General features: G+C 36.6%; 1 protein-coding gene across 5 annotated transcripts in view; it reads left to right on the top strand.

The window, feature by feature from the left end:
- Positions 1-20,000, top strand: part of LOC135224836 (uncharacterized) — a 634,596-nt gene that overhangs the window by 124,067 nt on the left and 490,529 nt on the right. The window lies entirely within an intron of this gene.

Raw genomic sequence — 20,000 nt, 5'->3', positions numbered from 1 at the left:
CTTTTTGGCTTGGTTTATTGATAAGGATTTTAAGATCATTAGGTTTTATATTGAAAATGAAATTTTATTACAGAATCAGACCCGTATTCTACGAAGTATTAGGTAAGCCCTGCCTAGAAATTAAGACTAAACACGTGATGTCAGCTAGTATGCCTGGCCCAGGTTGTCAGTATTGAGCGATTCAGAATTTGGATTCATTTAAATTGTACAAGTTAAGGCCCGAATTCCATGTGTAATTTTGGTACATTTTAGATGAAAAAACTTAGGTTGTATGTTATACATTTTCATTTATTTGAAAACAGGTAACTGAAATGCCTAAAAGACAGCAACAAGTACAAGCTTGGACGGCACCCAGGGTGGCCTCGGTTTGAACAAGTTTAGTCTTATTAACGTATTTGCTTGCATTTATTTCCAAAATGAACACCAGGACAGAAGATAAATTAAATACAAACGTTGGCGCGATTATTTTGTTACGCACAGAAACTATTTACTTGGACAGCTCGACTTGTATTTGTTTCATGTGTTGCTTATTGTTGAATGTTGATTTTGTTTTTATTCTGAATGTATTCACATGGCCAAAATCTACGTTGGACGATAAGGGAATTACGGTGAATGCTGAGTTGCGACAAAGAAAATGCAGTGGAGCTTATGAGTAAGGGTCTGCAGGCTGTATGAGACGGAATGAAACTTTGGCGATTATCCTTTTAACGTTTTCTATAACTTTTTCTTTTCGTTTCAGACAATTTTCTCAGCGTGAACGTTTATTTTTCGGTTTACTGTACTTCGTTCTTGTGAATTAAGCTATTTAGTTTTAATCCTTCATTTTCAGTTTTAGTTTCAATGACGAAGTAAATGTGTATGGTGGTGCACAGTGAAATTAAAAGGCAAATAATAAAATATTGTGAGTCCTCTGCATAATATTAACCGGTAATTACTGATATCAATGCGTTATGTTGAAGTCGTGCCAAGTTTACCTTTACTTTTTTGTTATGTCTTAGGAGAAATCGTTTGTAGTATTTTGTTCATTTTCGCAACGTAGGTGCCTATATTAAGTTGATTGAATAAATTCGGTGGAATGACGTTTCTGTGTCAGTATGTGATTTCCTTATTAAATAATGTAACTTTTGTATAATGACCGGTCATGAAAATAAGTCTTCATTTTTTATGTTATATTTTTGTTTTAATTAAGTGACATGTTATATTTTTGTTTTAATTAAGTGACACAAGAAAAATGATGAGTCACTTTATTATGGTAACTTTCTAATTTTTTGGTCTACTTCAGTAAGTCAAGTGATGTCCATTTTGAGTAATATGATCTGCCATTTTTGTATATATAATTCGGCCTTTTGATTTTTATTTAGCTATCGTCTTGAAGATTGTTTACTTTTAATTTGATTCTCCCTTTTTTTTACAATTTACAAAGTAATTCAGTGTTGTTTGTGTTTCGTGGTTTTGTAGATTAGTATATTCTGCTTTGCCATCTATTTTTTTGAAGTTGTTTTCAAAGTAATTACATTGCAGTTTTTCTCTCTTGTTCATGATGTGCACGCGTGCATTAATAGGTGTGAGGTCTAGATGAATCTCTGCTGTACAGAAGAAATTCGTTCTTATTCATAGTTGACTGGTGTTTAGGCTGTGTTGTATATTTGTTATATATTTTATATATGCAATTAATTAGCTGTGTTATGTTTGCTCCGTAATACCATGAGTGGCCTTAACACCAGTGTTATGCGATCACCATAATGCAAGCATGCATTAATTTGTGTGAGGGCTAGATGAATCACTGCTGTATAGAGGAAATTCGTTCTTATTCATAGTTGATTGGTGTTTAGTTTGTGTTGTATATCTGTTTGTTTCATTTTTGGTATGTAATTAATCGGCTGTCTCTTATGTTTGCTCCGTAATGCTTTGAATGTCGTTGACATCAGTGGTATGCGACCACCCTGAGTGTTTCATGTGCATTAATATTTTGATAAGTGTTGATTAGGCTTGTCAATATCATGTTATTAAATTTGGCCAGTGTATATTAACAACAATGGTTTAATTTATTTGTCATAGCCACAATGCCCTCCGACCGCATGATGTCTTCACACTTTTTGGGTGCGCTTGGCGCACTACAAAGCTTAGGATGAATAAAGATATTCGGAAGCCCGTAGCAAGTTCCTGTCATGGGCGTCAGGATTCTCTTCATTTATATTTTGGCTTCGTTGTGACAAGCACATCCAAATAGTGTGAAACAATCATCTTAGTTAAGAGTTCATATCTGGTTAAAAAAAGAAAATAGATTTAGTATTTGTGTATGTGTGTTTTCATACCCTGGCGTGTCAGTGTACATGCTTGGAATGCCAATATCAAGTCAGTGTAGTGGCTAAGGGTTGATAGTGCGCCTCCGGTCTCGGGGTGATATAGAATTCCGTCAAATTGTTAATTTGATTAAAGGTAAGTTTTGTACCCCCGTAAGTTAATCTTTTTTATGTAACCTCCAAACGCTGCGAATCTTGTGTGTGCGTTTTTGTTTTTAGGTCATGTGACGTAAGTACCTTTGTTAAATATTGGCTGTATATTATCTCTTTCAAGGTCCGTTTTCTCGTGGAAATTTTTCGTATTAAATCCCATGTGAATATTCGCTTAAGTAACTTGACCGATAACGAATACTGCACCACAGTAAATGATAGTGCACGTGAGTTAATAGATTTGTAATAAATATTTAAAAATAAAATAACCATCCATTTTTATGGTTAGAAAGTGGCGGAATATGTGTTCAAACGGTCGTGCGAAGGGGGAAATTGGGTTCCAGAATAAATCGCCAACGCATTCAAATTAGTCATTTACAGTGATTCCACATATCACTAAAATCGCCAAGATTAGAAAAAAATAAGCGGAGGTTTGCTGTCAAAACCATAGAAGTAGGAACGTACATTTTTTGACATTACTGAGATCATTATCGGTTAACGAGTTATGCTATCAAAGGCCTACTTGATTTTTTTTCTTCAGTAGGGCCACTTAGCACATCTTGTATCGGGATTTGTATGAATGCATTGTTCTCTGTAAGCAAAAAAAAAAAAAGTAATTTGAGTTATTTTGACAACGATAACATTCCCTGTGATTTGTTTGCCTTATATCGATTTTTTTTACACGATAATAGATTTGCCTGGTCCCAGGCGCGAACCTAAGAAGCGGTGGTGGGGTAGGTAATAGCTTCCACTGACGTCCTGGATTTGAATGGCTTCTTACGTTCGCGCCTGGGACCAGGCAAATCTATTATCGTGTAAAAAAAATTCCCCTCCGGTTAAGCATATATGAAAATATATTAATTCCGAGGTAGAGCTAATTAGATATTAAAGGACATTGTAGCTTGATGTATGTATGTGATCAACGGTTAATATGTGATATGACTCTATATATATATATATATTATATATATATATATATATATATATATATGAATGTACAGATCCCGTTTTTATCAAATGTATTGTAATAACCACAATGCCCGCTTAACTACCTAATTGTTTCAGCATTTCATATACGCTTGTCGCTATAAAGCCTGAGATTCATCCATACACACTCATCACGTACTTTTGTTTAAACAGGTATGATGGAGTTACGACCCCCTCCCCCACCCCTTATTTTCTTCGTAGCAGAACGTGATTGAATCCTCGTGGGAGGATCTTAATTCGCCTTTTTCATATCCTTTCAATGACTGTCCTTTGTTTTCCATCCCTGTTTCTATCTTATACCTTTCTTATGAGACTGTAGTTAACTGTATTTTTTTTTTCTTCTATTTGATTTTTTTTTCTCAAAGGTGGATGGTAATCTTCCCTATTAGCTTTGCCTTATATGGTCAAAGTTATGTCTCGAATTAGTTAGGGATTACATATGTATGTAAGGAAAATTCCGCTTGTGGATATTATATATTATATATATATAATATTATTATATATATATAGATATTATATATATATATATATATATATATATATAGAGAATATATATATATAATTTATATATAATATTAATATAATAATTTTATAATATATATATAATATATATAGATATTCTATATAATATATATATATAACTATATATATTATATATAATATATAACAATAAAAGGAGCCCATAAAACGCCAAAATGTCGAGAGAAAATACTATATTCAGAGACTGCGCTCTCTCCTGGAAAATTCATCTACCTGAAGAGAGAGACTGCAGTCTCTCAAATACATATAGTATTTTCTCTCCATTTTGGCGTTTTTATGGGCTCCTTTTATTAGATGGAATTCTGTTGTAACAGAATATATATATATATATATATATATATATATATATATATATATATATATATGTATGTATGTATGTATTGTACCGTATCGTATCGTTATTTATATATATGCATATATTACTTGCTGCTTTTGATTTAGCCTTTAAAAGGATGAATCTGTTAGCGATAATTTAGTTACATTCTTTTCTTGAGACTTTTGTGCATTTAGTTAATTTTTAAAAATAATTTGCTAATGAGTTGCAAGGGGCTAATCTAATGAAAATCATATTGCTTTTTTTTGTGAAAATCACAAGTCTGTCGCTTTAAACTTGCATTCCACGAACCTTACATCTCTTTTTGTCCTTGTTTTCTTTTGCGAGTACTGTTCACTTTCGACGGAGTAAGGTTTGTGGGTTTGAACAAAAGGAGTCTTGGCGTCAGAGGAGCTACGCTAATCCATTTTAGGCGCAGCTGAGATCCACAGAGCCTCCCGACAAAGCCTGGGAGTATATATCCCGACCTGGTGGTCTTAACGCACGTGTTAGGAAGGGAAGGAGCAGAGTTAAATCCTCGCTTAGAAATAGAACGGTGCCCCGATATCTGTAGGATCTGTTAGGCGGTGAAGGATACCAGTTGGCTTAGTTTTTTTGTCTTTGAGAGATATGGAATTTTTTATGGCCATTCCTTTGTAGTTACGGTAATATATCCATCTGTCTTTTGTAGCCGGAATTCTTGAAGGAAATGCATCGTATATCAGTTGCTTTGTAAAGAGAACGCCGAGTTGTTTGTAATTAAGGATTTATTTAACATTCCTTGAAAAATAAATGCCATTTGCTTTGTAAGGCCATTTTGACATGCGGCGGTAGCTAACGTAAAGACGAAATAGCCGTTTTGCTTCACAGGCTAATTGATCCATTTCTTTGCCATAGAATAAACGATGTTAAGAATATTAACAATGACAACAGTAGCATAATAGTACTAAAGTGGTATATTTTCCAATTAAGGCAGAACGTAACATGTATGCAGAAAAATAATTCACGAACAAACGTTAAAAAAAAACGCACTAGTCTGATGTGAACCGTCTTTGTTTATTGGGCTGACGGGTTTGTCTAGCCTTATGCCGCTCGCGATAACTTATCCCTCGGGTGCTGACGTTTGACGAGGTCTTGAGGATGGCTTATCATAATGGGGCCTTTTTAATGCTTACATGTTGCAAGCACTTCCACTTACTCTGTTGTGAAGGAGTGTGGCGTAAATCCCACGTCATCGAAAGATCCTGGTGGCGATATTAGGCGTAAATGATGTTCCTGGTAGTTGGGTGACTTTGGGGAGGAACCAGGATGGAAAGGACCACAAGGCTGTAGCAACCTTTTTCCAAACGACTTGCTGAGAGCAGGGAGGCTAATACCTGCTGGAGCCACCCGTCTAATGAGGAAATGTGTAGACAAAACATGGTTTGCCATTGGAATATTTTCTGCGAAGCCCCTGAAAATGACGCAAGCAAACTAGTTTTGTTGCACATGCCACAGCGGTGGCTATTAAAAAAGTGCCAATTTGGATGGCTAGCCAGTGGCCATTTGGGAAGTCTTTGCTGGGAATAAACGTTCATGACTCCACATCGTTTTCTTTTTGTTTTCCTGTCGTTAATAAGTCGCTCAGTTATTTATGGAGGCTCTGTTCACTGGTCGTTAAGAAGTCGCTCAGTTATTTATGGAGGCTCTGTTCTCTGGTCTGCTGATTTACTTGATTAATTATATACTCAAGAATAAGTTGTTTAATGTTTATAATTTTGCATTTTTGAAAATGTTTGGTTCTTAGCTCTGTTATTCGCAAATGGTATTGTGTTGCGCGTTATATAAATGCTTATAACAGGAACTACTATGAGATTCAGGGCCTCTGTAACACGTTTTTTTTTTGGACTTTGCTCCTTATCAAAGCATCGGATGTAGCTGAAAGTTGACACACAAATTTTGGCAGCATTATCAATGACCTAAACCTGATAGTTTTAATTTTTATAGAGTAAAATATCCAGCCGATGCCATGGCCAATGATTACGAGCCAAGAGTCGAAAAACATTCATTACATAAGCAAGGTAAACAAAATTTGACGAAATGTTGCCCCGCCCATCCACCAGACAGAAACTCATTCACCTTATTCCATCGGCTCTGAAACCCATAGCAGTCATTTAGCACTTCTTGGAACTACTCGAAAATGAGTTTTTTGTAGCCAGAAGTTAAATTTTCTAATCCAACAATGCCCATGATAGCCTTCAGTGTTATCCTGAATTATAACGAGGCCAAAGTGGGTGGAGCCTCATAAAGTCAAATCAATCTTGTCTACTATGTTTTTGAAAATTACCAACTCTATTCCCTACATCTTGTCAATCTGATTGTGACCTATAAAGTAGATTGTAATTTCTTAGGAAACTTATTTTGGAGTTAGACTAATAATCGAAGTGTTTTTGTATTTATTAACATTTTGTTGGTTCGTTCATTATGACAATTATCAGTGGAGAGGTTTCAGAGTTCATAAAGGTGTACTGCTTTGCTTGTATTTACATTTTTATGTCATTGTTGCCAGAGGTCTAGCCTTCGTTACGTATAGCCAATCATCCATCAAGAAAGAGAGAAGAAATGCTGTCATAAGTTACGTAACGAGTGCGTTCGAAACCTTTTCTCTGAGTAAGTTGGCCCGTCTTCAAAAAAAGTCACTTTTGCATTATAAGTACCAAATTTATTCAACCTACGTAATGCAGAATACAGTCAAAATATATGTGTAGATATAATGCATAGATAAAAAGTTATTGCGAAAAAACCGTGTGACAGAGGCCCTGAGTCTCATAGTAGGTTTGACGTAATGCGGTAATATAGCTTGTCAATTTGCAGTGTGCCGGCGCCTTGGTTTCTAGACAATTGACCGGCATTTTGTTCCCCTGTTATTTCCTTAGGGGTGCCGGTCACAGCTTAGGCCTAATGTTGAAAAATTGCCCAGCTTTAGCCCCACCCTATTTGAAAGCGCGCACTAATGAACTTCCAAAGCGCCGAGTCTTGCGGATTCTACCCATGGGCCATTTGTTAGACCATAGGTAGGGTAGCGCAATTAGGTCTTGGTGTATTTAATGCCTTTATTGCGGCCCAATGTTGGCTGTTATGTAAGGAAGCGTTTGCTTCCTAAGGCGCACGTCTGGAGATATATATATATATATATGTATATATATATATATATATATATATATATATATATATATATAATATATATTATATATATATATATATACACATGCATTATGTTTGTCTATTTCTTTATTTTGAACTGTATGGGTTTCCCCTTAGAAGGATTTCCCCTTGGGCCGTACACGTTCTCGGCAAGGCTTTTTCTCTCGGGATCCTTTCCAGCCTGTGAGATCGAACTCTGGTCTTGCAGGTGTGGCGAAGCAAGACCTATATAGAGACGAAGTTGGTAACCGTTCCATTGGGTATTTGATCATTCTGTACTTAGCATTTGTTTATTTATTTATTTATTTTTATTCTTTGTCATTGTGAGGTTAAGTAGGTTTAGTTGGTGGCGTTGGAGATATATTGTCTGTAATAAATTTTACTTCCCCTAGGAAGTTGTTCGACAGGGTAGTAAGTTTTTTTTTTTTTTTTTTAAAGATCGGTCAGAATTTTATGTGTGCTTTTTAAGGAAATATCCCAAAAGGTTAGCCTAGTGACTGGCATCAAATGGCCTTTCTAGGGGTATGGATAGCGCCAGGTGACGATATCGACGCAGAGACGAGTGTCCAAGTCGCAGAACACAGCCCTAGGTTAGGGCAGATGTGTCCCTGTAATTATCGTAGCTCGTATTTCTAGAGGTTTTCGATCTCCTAAAATTCTTGTTTCATACTGTCTTACTTACGTTGGTAGACAACTCTCGTCGTATCGCTCAAGTAGATAACATTCACATGTAGCAGCGCAAACACACTTAATTTAAAAAAAAAATTAGTATTTATTGTTATCAAAAGGGTAAAATTTTCAGTTAATCGTAAGAGAGGTGTATTGTTTTTTTTCATGCTTCACAAATCGCGTAGAAGCCAAAACCAGAAGCCTATCCATTTCCAAATTTCTCTCTCTCTCTCTCTCTCTCTCTCTCTCTCTCTCTCTCTCTCTCTCTCTCTCTCTCTCTCTCTCTGTGTGTGTGTGTGTGTATGGATTCATGTCTTATCATAAACGGATATATCTTATCAATATGATTGTAGTCATAACTGAAGATTGAGGCTTGAGAGGGATATAGGTATATGGAGGTTACGTCAGTCCGATATAGCTTATATTGATTCTAAAGATAATGTAAGATAATTACTTTCACTATCTCAACTCTGGTAAGGTAATTTGATGATGACGTAAAGAGAGAATTCATCAGCAGAGCCATTCCAAATATTTTTTTATTGTGATCTGAAAGAGACTTATTTTTCAAATGTTCTTCTCTTATTAAGCCATAAATATGGTTTAATATCGAATTCGCCATAATTAGGGAATGATTTATCCCGAAGTGCTTCGTCACCGGAAGGAATTGAACCTTTATCTGGTTTAAATACAACAAAAGACAGAATATGTTTGTTTCTAAACTGTTTCTTAACTGGGCAACGGTTCGAATCCTGCCGGTGAGGAGGCACTTATCAATTACAATTCCTCTTAGGTGTAAGTTGTCCCGAATTAAATTAGCGGTTTAATTTTTTTTAATATAAAAACAGTCACAGGTAAGTTACCTAGATTCGTACATTTGCTAAAGAAATTGGCTCAAGGAATTTTATGGTAAGTACCTTTGTAACAAGAAGAGATTATAATTGTATTTTTCAAGAAATGGCTCTGCAAACGATAGGCTACATCACATTTTGTTCGGTTAGGAAGAAAGAAAAGGACGTACTAGTTAACGGTCGACTAGACTAGGCTTTTAGTACCGTAGGCCTTGGCATTATATTTTGTTTGGTATGGCTGCTTGTTGTACCCATCGGTGCAGCTGATTAGCTCCGGGGCAGCTGCTGAAGCAGCTGGGTGGTTTTCTCTCATAGGGTATAGATTTATGGTTGCGGTAGGCCTTAATTGGGGCATTCATGGGTATATTGAATTTGGAAATGTTTATTAGGCTACATAGAGCTCCAAGATCTATCAAGAATGAAATTGCTACCGAATATATTGTTATCTTGGAGAGAGAGAGAGAGAGAGAGAGAGAGAGAAAGAGAGAGAGAGTTAAGTTTAGGGCTAGTATGGTATGGTCTTAGAATTATAGGGCTCACGTACATCGTGGACGTCTGTGTGCGCCATTAGTGATGCTGTTGAAATCTGTCCTTCGTGACACACTTTTAAGTTTAATCGTGATTATTTATCAGTTGCTATATTGACTTTCTTGAAAATTTACCATTTTGTATTTTTGGGAGGACCTAGGTTAATAATTGTACGTCATGTCTTTCAGAACGATAAATGTGTCATTTAATAAGTGCATTGTTTTGATTTTTGTAAATATGAACATTTAGATTCACTAAGTACTCTCGTTGTATGTATATTTTTGCTTCTATCAGATTTATAAATGTTCAGTTTCATTGTATGTAGGTGTTTATTTTCAGTGGATTGACACTTCTAGTTTCGTTGAATAGACATGTTCGTTAACGTTGAATATACAGACTTAGTTTCATTATATTTATAGACCAAGATTCAGTGGGTAGAAATAAAGACTGATATTCAGGCATCACTACTTTAATGCAGTTTGTGTGACGAAAGGCTTCTCGCAGTCTAATGCGGATCAAGAGTTTTAGCTCGTCGATCATTTTATTTAATATTATTGGCATAGGATCATGTAATTAAGGAGGTTTAGAGTCAAAACTGAGCGTTGACAGTGATTTATATAGTAGGTTTCAGCGAGATGTTTTTTTTGTTTTTTAACTCGAGTTTAAATTTGATGTGTAATTTATGTATATAGTACTCCATAGTAGTGGTCTTGGATGATAATGATAGCCCCCATGTCAGGTCAGTGTCTGTGCTGTGCTGTGCTGTGCATGGGTGTAGACGTTGATTGATTGTGAGAGAGAGAGAGAGAGAGAGAGAGAGAGAGACGATAGTAGTTAGTTCGCGAGAGAGAGATTGTTCTCTGTAAAAGATAACTGTGAAGGTGAGCGTGGCCAATGGGCTGAGACACACGAGATAGATCAGTTAGCCCACCAAAGGGGTTGTTCAGGATTACTCCGTATGCTTCAACCTCCCCCCTCTCTCTGTCCCTCTCCCACTTGCTTCGTCTCCGTCGCACCTATACCCCTCGCCACCCATCCCCCATCCAATCGCAGCTCTGAGGGACCCTACCCTTACCCGTTGTGGGTTTTTTGCAAGCCTTTTTATTGCTGTTCAGTTTATCTGCAAACAGTGGAATATTCATGGCGCGTCCTGGGAGAATGCCGGTACAATACCAATGGCTAACACCAGGTTGAGCAGAAGTAAGTGCGGTTGCTTGTAGTTATTAGTTATTTGACTGTGTTGTTAGAATACACTTTTTCCCCCTTACTGAAAGTAATGGCATTGTTACATACTTCTTTAAGGAGCACTTAATGTTCGTGTTTCAAGTGTATGATTGCCTAATGTCTAAATGCATATTCACCTTGAGGTTATTTAATTTTGATCGAGTAGGTCTCAAGGAATTTGTTCTTATTGTTGGTTTCAGGAAAGAAAAATTTTACGATTATATGGTTTTCTCATTGGTGTATGAGTAAGCTAACGTTGTTTTCCTTTCTTTATATATCCTGCTAGACTAGATTGGTTGCCTGTCTATTTATATTTTAACGATGTAAGGCATGTTCTTGTGAATACGAACGAAGTTGCTGTTCTGTCTTTCACTTTGAACAGTAACCCTGGGGGTTGTGACGGCAAATATCATATAATCAATCAACCAATCTGTGTTAGTGATCCTAGTAGTTGCGACATCCTATCTCTCTCTCTCTCTCTCTCTCTCTCTCTCTCTCTCTCTCTCTCGTATGTGTGTGCGTGTTCGCTGAATTTACGATTTAAACTATTAAGGATATTTGCTAAAATAAAATGCGGGTTAATAGTGCTTGTCAGAGGTAGCATGTCTGTGTATGTATTTTTGCATTTACTCTTAAGTGTATAGGTTTTCCGCTAAAGAAAAATACCTCATTCGGCGTGTATTGTGAGCGGATTATTTCCCCGCACCCCTCTTATGGGGAAATTTTAATAAGTTGTCATTTCTTCGGTTTACACGCTGTGCGGTTTGTCTGATAAAACTGAATTGTTTGAATACCTTAGATAAGAAACATATTGGCCAAACATTTCTCCTGTGGAGGTAAGTCTATCCGATCAATTATGCTTACTCTCCATGTGCTAGGCCTACCCATATGTCTTTTCAGTAGGCCTATTTGTTTAATAAATCTTGTATTATCATCAGGATTACTGCCGGTCCCGATAAGGCTGGCGCGGTGGAGTCTGGCTGTCATCCACGGATGTGTATTGCCTAATTGGATATTCGAGAAATGTAGGAATAGTGGATTTAGGCCTCTTCTCGCTCAAGTCTCCTCGGCGATTCCGATCATTTTCGTGTTGTAGGAGAAACCAAGGTGTATAGCCTTATTCTATATACCTAGGGTGGAACGAGCCTAGACCTAGACCGGGTCTGGTGATTGTCCCACAACCGATTTGGAAAACGCGTTTGTTTACCGTAAAGACTTTTATTTTCCTGGTTTGTTGTGGTGTTGGATACTCGGATGAAGGAGCAATAAAGACAATATTACTAAATTTCATAGTAGGAGTTGTAATTTTGCAGTATTTATGTTCATCATTAGCTATAGCATTAGAAGTAGTGTCTTGGTAATAATCATAATGATAATAAGGCAATAATAATAATAGTTGCTATTATTATTATTATTAGTATTTTATGTTGTAAGGAGTGATTTATGGCCATTGTTATCCAAGTAATGTAAATTCTCGTCTCCAGCTTATATTGGGAAACGCCTCGCGGTAGCCTGGTATATAGCTTAGGCTAAGCGCAACAGAAAATCCCTGCACCTTATATTGTAAGCAGCTTTTGATTTGGAAACTGGGATAATTATGAGCCGGCGAGTTACAGTCCCCTTTGTTATTCCATGTTTTGAACTCGATTTAAGTTTTCTGCCTTGTGATTCGTATTTTAGGACTTTTTCCGGTAAATTCTTTTGACTCCATTGAAGCTAAGGTATGTTGCAGCGCTGTCCAATTAGTAGGTATGTGTTACACACACATACACGTATAATTGAATTACTAAAATTTATATAGTGTATAGCTATATATATATGTATGTATATATATATATGTATGTATATATATAAAAATGTATATATATGTATGTATATATATAAAAATGTATATATATGTATATATATATATAAAAAGTTACCTCGGAGATGTAACTTTTAGATAGTCTTTTCCTGTCGAGTTAGATGTATCTTTTTTTTTCGGCTGAATATTATTATTTTGAAAGTATTTGTGTTGCGTAGCATCCAGGGGAGGATATAATGCAGCTCCAGGATTAGGGTGGATAGATTGGGGGTTTTTATGTTGTTTACCGAAAGCATTTCTGTTATGTCAGGGTTATGCGTTACCGGGTGCTCTTTTTCCGTGTGGTTTTGCCGGATTATCCGTTTTGTTCTCTGGTGTTTTGATGCGTGTTCCTCTTATTTTTTTCTGTACGATTCTTTGAGGTACTCCAATATCATATATATATATATTAAATTTATATAAATATATTATTATATAATATATATATTTATTATATATATATATATAGATATTATTATATTTATTTATATATATATATAGATATATATATATATATATATATATAATATATATTATATTTATATTTATATATACTTACATACATACATACACATTTACACACACCACACACACTTTTATATATATAAATATATATAAACGTATGTACATATTGTGTACTTCCCGTTATATACGTATATTCTCACGTTAGATTGTTACTTTGTGAGAAAATCTGTCTAACCGGTAAACACGGTTTTCCCAAAGAGCCTGTTACTTCCATTAGAAAAAGTGAAAGCGTTCACCTTCCTGGAATATCGAATAAGTAAGAATAATTTAAAGGAAATAAAGCAATAATTTCAAAGATGCTGATACAAGCCACCTTCCAAGATGTAGCTGAAATGGGTGAATTAAAACAGCGAAATAATTGTAAATTTTTGTCGTGCTGGAGTTGATTGAAATCATCCTTTTTCGTGAAATGCAGCTTATGACCCAAATACTATTGTCTGTTTGCCCCCAGTGTTGTTGATTTTCCTCTTTGAAATTGTACCGATGTTTTCTGAATTAATAGGTTTCCAGTTCTCATGGAACAGATTTGTTAATTATCTTGTCGAAAAAGCGCTACTAGATTTGGAAATTAGAGTGCTACAGAAAAGATTTTCATGTCTCATATTATTAGTGAATTTCGCTGTCTTATGAATGGTGCTTAGTTGGTTTAAATCTCATTTTTCATAAGATATTTTAAAAGAAATATCCTTCGTAGTTTTTGAACACTTGTAAAATAGCCGTCTAGATTTTCTCAGCATGTTCTGAGCGACTTGAACCCCAAAAAATGTTTCAGGTCGGGAAATCCCCTCCCATCTCACCCTTCCTCAAGGGGGACCAATGACGTTGGTTTTCCTGTTGATATACTGTAGTTCGCATCGATTTTTTCCTCCGTCCTACATGCCCAGAAGAGGGGAAGAGGGATGATTGGAGTTCGCAGGGGCATTGTAGTATGAGGAATTTTATTCCGTTGTTGATGCAGTCTTCAATCTGTGTGGATCCTGGATATCCTTCCTTAAGCCTTGTGTCCATAGTGCCCGAAATCCTCTTAATCTTGCCCACGGAGTCTCCTCTGCTAAGTGACAGAGAGAGAGAGAGAGAGAGAGAGAGAGAGAGAGAGAGAGAGAGAGAGAGAGAGAGAGCGGGCTCTTGTTCATTTAAAATCATTGACAATTTCAATTCCCCATGTTATATTTGATCGATTTTTGCGATACTCTAAATATTGATGGCCTGCGCTGTCCTTGCAAAGGCTATTCAGATTACGGCTTTATTTACAATAGATGTTCAGCGCTATTGTTATTTTCGTGTGCTGTGTTCAAGCGGAACGCCATGTAGGTTATTGTCGTTACTTTTCTTGCCGTGTTATTGTTAATATAAGGATACCAGTAGGTTCTAGTTTCATCGACTCATTGTTGATATATTTCCATATCTTAAGAAATATTTTGCATGCTTCTACAAGCGCGGTACCGGTATCACGTAATGTTAATTATGCCATTGTTATTTGTAATTTGCACACAGTCGTATGGAACAGACCAAAAAGCCCATTGGCATGGCGAGTGAACTTTCACAAAATAGATCGTCGGTATGTAAACAGAGACGTATAATCCCATGTGCCCCCCTCCCAAAGAAAGAAATTAACTAAGCTAATAAACATTAGCAGATACTGTTCTTATTATTATTAGATTGGTAGATAGATAATGTTGTAGTCCCTTTCCATTGTTACTGTGATCTCTATCCAGTAACATTGGCTTCACGTGCACTTCCCTTCTTTGTTTACATTTATTATTATTAATGATAATTATTGTATTAGCGTTAGCTTGGTTACAGCTATTTTTTCTTTCTTGTTATGTATATAATTGTATTTTTGTACTTTCTTGTGTATCAGCAGATTGTATTTATGTATGGCTACAGCTTCAATTATTATTATTATTAGTGTAAATTAAATGCGCCCATTCACTCTTAGAACTTATTAAGACCCTTAGCCTCTTGCACAAGACCACCACGCCACTTTTTTTTTTTCTTTTTTTCATCTCATTGTAGTTGACATGTTACTTTTTTAATGTATGAAGTGAGAGTCAAGTAGATAAAGAGAGCACATTTGATTTGCTTGGGAAGGACAGGCGATTTTCTGATTAGTTTTCATCGGCAATAAAATCGTCGATTATTTATAGTTAGCAGAAATTAAAGTATGACAGATAAGACTGAATGGATTGTAGCCTCATTGATTATAACTGATGGATCCACATCAGGTAAGAGTGAGCGATTGGCGATTCATTCAGATCTAACATTTATTAAGTTTTCAGGGAATCGCACTCGGGCATGGTCTAAGAGCAAGATTAATTTAAAAGAATAAACAATAAGCACAGCATCTGTTTGCAGTCATGTGCGTTACATTATGCTCTAGTACGCGTGATATTGAATTCCCGGAGAAGTGCATTTATAGATTTCCACGGAATTCGAACGAGTATGCGTCGAAGGGAGAGGATTTCCGCTCGTGCCTTTGGTTAACCGCATTAGCGATCCCCCGTGTTGAATAACAGCCGGCGACGGTGATGACGTCACCGCTTGTTACATTTTCTCCCATGGGCCATATTTGGAAGACTTGAACTGGGTATGATTACTTGGCCTTACTAAAATGATGGAACACTCGTCTGATGTGGTGAGGACCGATCTGTCAGAGCTTCAGTGATTCATGATGTTTCGCAGGAGTAACGGAAACCGTTATTATCGCTTTTTTCTTCTTTAAGTTTTAATCTCTCTTTTTTTTTTTCCGTTTTCGATACGCTAGGGGTGCCATTGTGAATGTACAACGTGGTTTTGCCTTCCGATTTTAGTGTATTTCAGTCTGCTGGATTGTGTTTGCGAAATTGTATTTGTAGGATTCTCTTTCTCATTAAGTATTGTTCATCACAACGAGAGGAAGCCAAATGTTAGACTTCAGTCTGGAAAACAATTAGCGTATTTTCGATATATTTTTTTTTATCTAATTTAAGTCATTATAATTGGCATCAAAGTACGCGACCTCGTTTTATTTAGGCCTATGCGTACTCTTGTCTTCTCTCTCCACTTACGAAATAGAGAAAGTCCACATTACTTGGTTACCTTTATTCCAGGTTACGCACGCACACACACACATATATATATCACAGATATCCGCGTGGGTGAATCCATGTATGGTTGTATTTATTTTTGCACAACCTATATAATCGCTACACGTTATACTATATGTGTTTCATTATGTGTGAGGAATGTAAACTCATACACTTTGTAATTAGTGCAAGTTTCTGTAGTTCTTGTAAACATTAAGGGCGACCTTTCGTTTGTTTTTCCCAAAGAAAGTCCATTTACTTCATTCCTTTGTCTGAGCCCGTTTCCATTGTTGCCTAACTTCGCTGCTTCTGGCAGCCGGATATGGACAACACTTGTAACCGGAACAGACAAAACTTAGCTAAACATGATGCTGCTAAGAACTTCCTTGAAGGTCTCTCTCTCTCTTTTTTCTCCTCTCGTCTCTCTCTCTCTCTTCTCTCTCTCTCTCACTCTCTCTCATCATATATATATATATATATATATATATATATATATATATATATATATATATATATATATATATATATATATCAATATATATCATAGTATAAAGAAAAACATGTATATATATAAAACATCCTGGTTGTTCTATGAAACTCTCTCTCTCTCTGTTAGATTACCCCCACGAGCAGGCCGTTATCGTACTTTCTTCCATTTTTATTTTATTATGGTTTCGTCTCAAAAGACCATTCGACTAATTCTCTCTCTCTCTCTCTCTCTCTCTCTCTCTCTCTCTCTCTCTCTCTCTCTCTCTCTCTCTATTTCTCAGAGGCCTTATCTCGTCCTTCAAGCTGCTCCATCTTAGAGCTTTTGTATAGATGTCATCTCAAGAGCTCGCCGTAATTCAGACTCCGGTCTATAGAAACCAGTGTTCCTCTTTCCATTCACCGTTGCTAATTCACCCTCTGGGACTTCTTACAATTGGCATTTTATAGCATTTGACCCACAGAATGTGGAACTAAAGATGTCTTTATTCAGTTGAGCACATTGAGTAAAAATTCTTTATATATATATATATTATATATATATTATATATATATATATATATATATATATATTGTGTGTGTATACTCGAAACAAAATTCACTGACGTACTCCTGCAAGTCATTTTTCCCTTGGGGCATAATGTTTGTGTTTTTATGTGTTTCAAGGAGAGGCTGTTTTTAGGGTTAATGACACAGAATTGCAAAATCATTGCCTGGCGGCCATTGCTTCTCACATTTACTCCTCTGACGAGCAGCAGTCGTCGGATTATGCGTTTCTTTGACTTGGCTTTACCTCTTTATGCCAAACTTTGGAGTTATCCTCCTATCTCCATATTTTTCTTTTTTCCGGAATTTCGCTATCATCAAACTTTTTAAAGAGATGGCTCTTTCCAATGGAGCAACACCGATCATTTTTAATTCTCATCTTTTGCATGTGCGTGAATTCGAAAGTTGTTTGTCAGAAGTACCTAAGGTCGCCTGTCTTTGACATTTACGTAATTGTGGATGACCTGTTTACCTTTGCATTGACGGGGAAATTAGGCTATTATCAGGTCGGGTTGTTTCTCTCTGTTATTATTATAATTATTATTATTATTATTATTATCATGGTTATTATATATATTATATATATATATATATATATATATATATATATATATATATATATATATATATATAAAGATCAGGATCAACAGATGTGGTATTTGCAGCCGTAACAGCAGCAGCAATAAGTGTTATTCAGGTCTGTGTGAGCTCGCGCTCTGCAGCTGTTGCCTTCCAAGGATTATGCTCCAAGAAAAAAAAAATGGACGTTGCTCCTGTTCCACCCATAAAATATCCCTGGAAGAAATGAGGAGGGTTACCTTAACAAACGCGCACAAGCCACGCCCTTCGTTATACGATGGTGATTGGTGTCTTTGTTGTTGAGGTTTTTGTTGTTATTGTTCTTGCTTCGGCTTTGGAATGTTATTGTATTTCATCCCTTGGTGCCCACCTTTTAACCCATTACGGGCAGTTAGGTCTGGCCCTAATACGTTTAGTATTGCGTTGCATGTCTTTTTGACATGCGCTTCACGCTGGTCCTGTTTTTTAGGCAAGGAGAGAGAGAGAGAGAGAGAGAGAGAGAGAGAGAGAGAGAGAGAGAGAGAGTGTATGGCAGCTTCGTCCTATTTTCGTTGCTTAAATGTGCTTATACAAAGGAGAGAGAGAGAGAGAGAGAGAGATGGTTTCACCCGTATTTAGATGAGGCCTTCCCGTTTTGATGGTATATACGTTCTTCCGAGCGATGGGCACTGATGACTATGGAAACCCTCTCTTTTGCTCCTGTTTTTGCCATATTTTGACCAGTAACGATCGATTAACTAATAAGTAAGTCACTGCTTAGGGCAACAGAGGTATACTTGATTTTAAGGACCGCCAATTGGTCCCTTGTCTGTTTCGTAAATCGAATTCAGGTTCCTCTGTGTGTGAGCTGAGCTAGCCTACCACTGTGTAGCGAGGCAGGCGTGCGATTCCACAGACACACGGGTAAGAGGTCAAAAAAAATCCGCTGTTCCCTTTTAGGCCTGTCGTAATATTCATTCCTAGCTCACAAGTACATCGTAACGTAGCCTACCCGTTACACACATACGCAAACAAAGCCCACCAACCGCTACACCTAATAAAGTACTCAGGCCTCTCGGAAAACGAAGATCTTCGTATACAGACACGCAGACGTAATAAAGTAAGGCTGGCGTGGTCTTTATGTATTTTTTTTTTCTCCCTCCTCCTTTTCATCCATCTCTATGCTCTGCGCCGGTTTCCCACCCAGCAAGGAAATAAAATATCAAATAGAGCTAGAATTCCATTGGAAGCCAGAGAGAGAGAGAGAGAGAGAGAGAGAGAGAGAGAGAGAGAGAGAGAGAGAGAGAGAGACATTGATGGTGGCCGAGTATGTGAGCGTTTGAGTATGAGGAGAGTGGTTACGATAGTGTAATGGGAGCTTAGTTGCTGTACATTTTTTTTCTTTTCTCTCCTTTTTTTTTATTCTAGCTATGTAGCAAAGGCTACTTGATATGTAGCAAGTCCCTCCTTGGTAGGCTTATCATATACGAGAGCACCAGCGCTTAGCACTCTCTCTCTCTCTCTCTCTCTCTCTCATATTTTATTTTCTGTTGAAGGATAGTAAAATCTACCTCCCCCCTTTCTCTCTCTCTCTCATATTTTATTTTCTGTTGAAGGATAGTAAAATCTACCTCCCCTATTTCTCTCCTTTACATGATCTTAATAACTGTTATTTTTATGAATAATTATCCCAACATTTTCTTTAGAGTCGGTATATGACGCTTGTTTTTAAGCCTGGATTAATATTTTAGTATTTTCTGTGCATTTGATAAAAATTCGAAACAAAGGTGAGGAAGGATAAGATGAATATAAGATGGAATTATATTTTGGGATCAATATTGCTCTCATGTAATTATCTATACTCTGTTTTTTTTTCATCTGTCCATCCACCTGTGGTGTTTTTGTATGGTAACACTGCGTCCCGGGCTTTAGATAGTTACATTCAGCTCACATTAAACGATTATAATGATATCCTATTTCGAATATTAACGGTGTAATTCGCATACAGTAAATTATTAAAACACTTTTCAGTTACAAATGTACACCCAGATATCCTTTTATTTACCTAAACTTACAATTAGCGTAACTATCTAAAGCCCGGGACCCTATCTAAACCCGGGACGCAGTGTTACCACACAAAAACACCACAGGCGGATGGACAGATGAAAAAAAAAAAAAAACAGAGTATAGTTATACATCAAGGATGTTATATATTTGCTTTCCTATATGAAC

Source organism: Macrobrachium nipponense, chromosome 20, assembly GCF_015104395.2.
Source record: "Macrobrachium nipponense isolate FS-2020 chromosome 20, ASM1510439v2, whole genome shotgun sequence".
Taxonomy (NCBI): Eukaryota; Metazoa; Arthropoda; class Malacostraca; order Decapoda; family Palaemonidae; genus Macrobrachium; species Macrobrachium nipponense.
Note: the sequence above shows the minus strand (reverse complement) of the source record. Positions and strands in the feature narration are given on the sequence as shown.